Source organism: Apium graveolens, chromosome 1 (genome assembly GCF_009905375.1).
Source record: "Apium graveolens cultivar Ventura chromosome 1, ASM990537v1, whole genome shotgun sequence".
Classification (NCBI taxonomy): domain Eukaryota; kingdom Viridiplantae; phylum Streptophyta; class Magnoliopsida; order Apiales; family Apiaceae; genus Apium; species Apium graveolens.
Window position 1 is genome coordinate 136,769,767 of NC_133647.1, and position 6,126 is coordinate 136,775,892.

General features: G+C 43.9%; 1 non-coding gene across 1 annotated transcript; it reads right to left on the reverse strand.

Moving 5' to 3' along the window:
- Nucleotides 1-306: 306 nt before the first annotated feature.
- Nucleotides 307-413, reverse strand: LOC141679627 (small nucleolar RNA R71). Its single transcript, XR_012558146.1, has one exon. It is a non-coding gene; the product is annotated as a small nucleolar RNA R71 (small nucleolar RNA).
- Nucleotides 414-6,126: the final 5,713 nt, after the last annotated feature.

Here is a 6,126-nt window from a genome sequence, read left to right on the forward strand (position 1 = left end):
CCGGCTATTCAAGCTAACACCTTTGAAATCAAGCCGGGCACTATTCAGATGGTGCAGAATTCTGTTTCTTTTGGAGGAGCGGCAACTGAAGACCCCAACATGCACATAAGGAATTTTGTCGAGATCTGCAGCACTTTTTAGTATAATGGCGTGACTGATGAGGCTATCAAGTTGAGGCTTTTTCCATTCTCACTGAGGGATAAGGCTAAAGACTGGTTACATTCTGAACCAGCTGGGTCAATCACTACGTGGCAAGATCTTGCGCAAAAGTTTCCGGTGAAGTTTTATCCAATGGCAAAGACTGCTGCTATGAGGAGTGCTCTTACTCAGTTTGCGCAGCAACCTACAGAATCTATGTGCGAGGCTTGGGAACGCTACAAGGAAATGTTGAGAAAATGTCCACATCATGGAATGCCGGATTGGATGGTAATCACTGGTTTTTATAATGGATTGGGGGCTCAATCTCGGCCCATGCTCGATGCAGCAGCTGGAGGCGCCTTATGGGCTAAAAGCTATACTGAGGCGTACAATCTTATTGAGACGATGGCTGCAAATGAGCATCAAAACCCAACTTAGAGGATGACATCAGGCAAGGTAGCAGGTATTCTGGAAGTTAATGCAGCCACCGCTATTGCAGCCCAGCTCCAAGCGCTATCAATGAAGGTTGATTCTTTGGCTACGTATGGAGTTAATCAAATAGCTATGGTTTGTGAGCTTTGTGCAGGTTCTCATGCTACAGATCAGTGTTCTCTTGTCAACGAATCTGTTCAGTATGTGAATAATTATCAGCGACAATAGCAGCCTGTGCTAGCAACCTATCATCCTAACAACAGAAATCATCCAAATTTCAGCTGGAGAAATAATCAGACTGCTATTCAGCCACCATATCAGCAAGGAGTGAGTAAACAGTTTAACCCACCTGGATTCCAACAACCACAGCAGTATGCTACAAGACAATCATATCCTCAACAGGGAAGTGCAGCTGCACCTACTAGTGCTGATTTTGAGGAACTTAAGCTGTTGTGCAAGAGTCAGGCGGTTTCTATCAAGACCTTGGAAAATCAAATCGGTCAATTAGCCAATGCAGTGCTCAATCGTCAACCTGGCACTCTTCCCAGTGACACGGAAGTACCAGGCAGGAAGGAAGCTAAAGAGCAAGTCAAGGCTATTACCTTAAGGTCTGGAAAAGTAGCTGATGTTGAAAAGGCAAAAGAAGTCGAAGCTGAAGTTCGAGATGAAGAATCTAAGCAAAGGGAGAAAGCGGCGGAACCAAGGAAGACTACTGTTGAACACACTCTGCCTGAGGCTAATACAGGGGAGAAACAGCTCTATCCTCCACCACCTTTTCCTAAGAGATTGCAGCAACAAAAGCTGGATAAACAGTTCGGGAAGTTTCTGGAGGTGTTCAAGAAACTTCATATCAATATACCTTTCACTGAGGCTCTGGAACAAATGCCTAGTTATGCGAAGTTTATGAAGACTATTCTTTCAAGGAAGGTGAAACTGGATGATCTTGAAACCGTTGCTCTCACGGAAGAATGCAGCGCGGTTCTGCAACAAAAGTTACCACCAAAACTAAAAGATCCAGGAAGCTTCACCATTCCTTGCATCATTGGCACTCTAACTTTTGACAAGTGCCTTTGTGATTTGGGAGCAAGCATTAATCTGATGCCGTTGTCGATCTTTAAAAAGCTGGACCTACCTGATCCAAAACCCACATCCATGTCGCTACAATTGGCGGACCGTTCCATTACTTACCCAAGGGGCATAGTTGAGGATGTGCTCGTCAAGGTGGATAAGCTCTTCTTTCCTGCTGATTTTGTTATTCTGGATTTTGAGGAAGATAAAAAGATTCCCATAATCTTGGGGAGGCCTTTCTTGGCAACTGGCCGTACCTTGATAGATGTGCAAAAAGGAGAACTTACTATGCGGGTTTAAGATCAGGATGTGACCTTCAACGTATTCAAGGCAATGAAATTCCCTACAGAAGATGAGGAGTTCTTAAAAGTGGATGTGATTGATTCTGCGGTTACTTCGGAACTCGATCATATGCTAATGTCTGATGCATTGGAAAAGGCCTTAGTGGGGGAATTTGACAGTGATGATGAAGATAGCAACGAGCAATTACAATATCTGAACGCTTCTCCCTGGAAGCGAAAGCTAGATATACCATTTGAATCTCTTGGTACTTCTGACCTCAAGAACGCTGAAGGGAAGCTCAAACCATCAATAGAGGAAGCGCCTACCTTAGAGCTCAAACCATTACCTGAACACTTGAGGTATGCCTTTTTAGGTGATTCATCTACGTTACCTGTTATTATTTCAGCTGACCTTTCAGGTAGTGAGGAAGACAAGCTCTTAAGGATTTTGAGAGAATTCAAATCGGCTATAGGATGGACTATAGAAGACATCAAGGGGATAAGTCCCTCATATTGTATGCATAAAATTCTGTTAGAGGAAGGTAGTAAGCCAACTGTGGAACAGCAGCGAAGACTGAACCCAATCATGAAGGAGGTGGTGAAGAAATAAATTCTGAAATGGCTAGATGCAGCTATCATTTATCCTATTTCTGACAGCTCGTGGGTGAGCCCTGTACAATGTGTTCCTAAGAAGGGAGGTATCACTGTGGTCGCAAATGAAAAGAATGAGCTCATCCCTACTCGAACAGTTACAGGATGGAGAGTATGCATGGATAATAGAAAATTGAACAAAGCCACAAGAAAGGATCACTTCCCTCTCCCATTCATTGATCAAATGCTGGACAGATTGGCGGGACATGAGTATTTTTGTCTTCTGGATGGGTATTCCGGGTATAATTAGATTTGTATTGCACCAGAGGACCAGGAAAAGACTACCTTCACTTGTCCATTTGGCACATTTGCTTTTCGTAGAGTTTCGTTTGGGTTATGTGGCGCCCCGGCCACCTTTCAGAGATGTATGATGGCTATATTCTCTGACATGATTGGAAATAACGTCGAAGTGTTCATGGATGACTTCTCCGTCTTTGGACACTCATATGATGAATGCTTGAATAATCTGTGCGCCGTACTCAAAAGATGCGTGGAAACTAATTTGGTGCTTAATTGGGAGAAATGTCATTTTATGGTGCGGGAAGGCATTATCCTTGGGCATAAGGTCTCTAGCAAAGGTCTGGAGGTGGACAAGGCCAAGGTGGGAGTCATTGAAAATCTTCCCCCCACCTAATTCAGTGAAAGGAATCCGTAGTTTTCTCGGTCATGCGGGTTTTTATCGGCGATTCATCAAGGACTTTTCAAAGATATCTAAGCCGTTGTGCAATTTACTTGAGAAAGATGTGCCTTTCAAATTTGATGATGAATGTTTGGCAGCATTCGAGACTCTCAAGGAGAGTTTGATCACGGCACCAGTTATTACAGCACCAGATTGGACAGAACCGTTTGAGATGATGTGTGATGCGAGTGACTATGCGGTAGGTGCAGTTCTGGGACAGCGCAAAAAAATCTGTTCCATGTGGTCTACTATGCGAGTAAGACTTTAAATGGGGCCCAATTGAACTACACCACTACTGAGAAGGAGCTTTTGGCTATAATATTTGGCTTTGAGAAATTTTAATCTTATCTGCTTGGTACGAAAGTGACAGTATTCACTGATCATGCAGCTATTTGCTATCTGGTTTCTAAGAAGGATTCGAAGCCGAGACTCATTCGTTGGGTGCTTTTACTTCAGGAATTTGAGTTAGAGATCAAAGATAGAAAAGGTACCGAGAATCAAGTAGCTGACCATCTCTCTAGGTTGGAGAATCCCGATTCTACTTCACAAGATAGGACGTTAATCAATGAATCTTTTCCGGATGAGCAGTTGTTTGCAATTCAGGAGGAAGAACCATGGTTTGCAGATATTGTAAACTATCTTGTCAGCAATATAATGCCTCCCAATTTGACATCCGCGCAAAAGAAGAAGTTTCTGCATGAGGTGAAGTGGTATATGTGGGATGAACCATATTTGTTTAGACAGGGAGCTGACCAGATCATCAGGAGATGTATCCCGTTCTGTGAGACGGAGGGGATATTACGAGACTGCCATTCCACAGTTTATGGTGGACACTATGGAGGTGAGAAAATGGCAGCTCGTATTCTGCAAGCAGGTTTTTTCTGGCCCACCTTGTTCAAGGATGCTCATCAGTTTGTTTTAAGGTGTGATCGTTGCCAAAGAGTGGGAAATTTGTCAAGGAAGGATGAGATGCCATTAAATGTGATGCTTGAAGTCGAGGTCTTTGATGTATGGGGAATCGATTTCATGGGGCCTTTTATCTCCTCTTGCAATAATCAGTACATTTTGCTGGCAGTCGATTATGTCTCCAAATGGGTCGAAGTTAAAGCTTTACCAACAAATGATGCAAAGGCAGTGCTAAATTTTCTTCATAAGCAAATTTTCACAAGGTTTGGAACACCTCGGGTAATAATAAGTGATGAAGGATCGCATTTTTGCAACCGTAAGTTCACTTCTATGATGCAGCGTTATAATGTGAATCATCGAGTAGCTACTGCCTATCATCCGCAAACAAATGGTCAAGCGGAAGTGTCTAACAGAGAGATAAAGCGCATTCTAGAGAAGGTTGTTTGTCCATCAAGGAAGGATTGGTCTTTAAAGCTCGATGAAGCTGTTTGGGCTTACAGAACAGCATACAAAACTCCACTTGGGATGTCACCGTTTCAGTTGGTGTACGGTAAGGGATGTCATCTACCGGCGGAGCTTGAGCATAAGGCCTACTGGGCATTAAAGAAATTGAACCTGGATTTAGATGCAGCTGGTAAGAAAAGAATGCTTCAGCTTAATGAACTTGATGAATTACGACTTCAAGCGTACGAGAATAACAAAATGTATAAGGAAAAGGTGAAAAGGTGGCACGATAGGAAGCTACATCCTAAGTTGTTTGTGCCAGGGCAACAAGTTCTGTTATTCAACTCTCGGCTCCGACTTTTTCCTGGGAAGTTGAAATCAAGGTGGTCTGGACCTTTTATTGTCAAAACTGTGTTTCCAAATGGAGCGGTGGAAATTTTTGAGAATGATTCGGACCAAGCATTCAAGGTTAACGGTCAGCGGTTGAAGCACTACTATGGGGACATGGCAAACTGAGAGGTGGTTAGTGCCATTTTGTTGACTACGTGAGAAAGGAACGGAACGTCAAGCTAATGATGAAAAAGAAGCGTTGCGTGGGAGGCAACCCATGAATTGTTGTTACAGGAACCCTTAGAAGTTAATAACCTATCCAAAAACACAAAAAAATCAGCAAACAGGGGCTGAAAAAAAAATTCCAGAGACCCTCTGCGCGCCCGCTCAGCATAGCGCCCGCGCAGCTATGCTGAGCGGCCGCGCAGCGCGCCCGCGCAGAAATGCTGAGCGGCCGCGCAGGGGTCGTGTTCAAGAAATTTTTTTTACAGTTCAGAAAAAAAAAAAAAAAAAAAAAAAAACACAAAAACCCATTACAGCCCATAAACCCACGAATTCTTTTCCCATTACCCCATGATTTTATCCCTCAACCCCACTCCTAATCTAATTTAACCTACTCCACACCCTATATATACATACACCTATCCTACATATCTCCCACAACTTCCTATACTTAAACCCTCTCATAAACATCAAAAATCAGTTCTTACACACTTTTATTCACAAATCAATGGCACCCAAGAGAGCACGCACTATTGACAGCAGCAGCACAGTTTCTACTGCTGATTCATCAAGGGGTACTGCTGCGAGGCCTCGGTTAACTGATAGAGCCGCGGAGGAGGAGTACACTAGGCTGTTGGGGAAGCCGATTCTGAAGGAGAGGGGGTTTTTACCATCAGGGAGGGATGGTGAGTTGTTGCCCATGATTGCAGAGAAGGGGTGGATAGCTTTTTGTGAGTCACCCGAAGCAGTACCGATGAGTGTTGTTCGCGAGTTCTACGCGAAGGCTGAAAAGAATGGGTTTTCTGTAGTTCAGGGGCTGACGGTTGATTATCATCCTGCGGCGATTCGCCGAGTGATTGGACAGCGAGAGAGGAAGCCCGAGGAGGAGAACTGGAATGAAAAGACTGCTGAGGATTTTGACTTGGATTTGATTTGTGCGACTCTCTGTCGACCCGGCACAGTTTGGAACCGCAG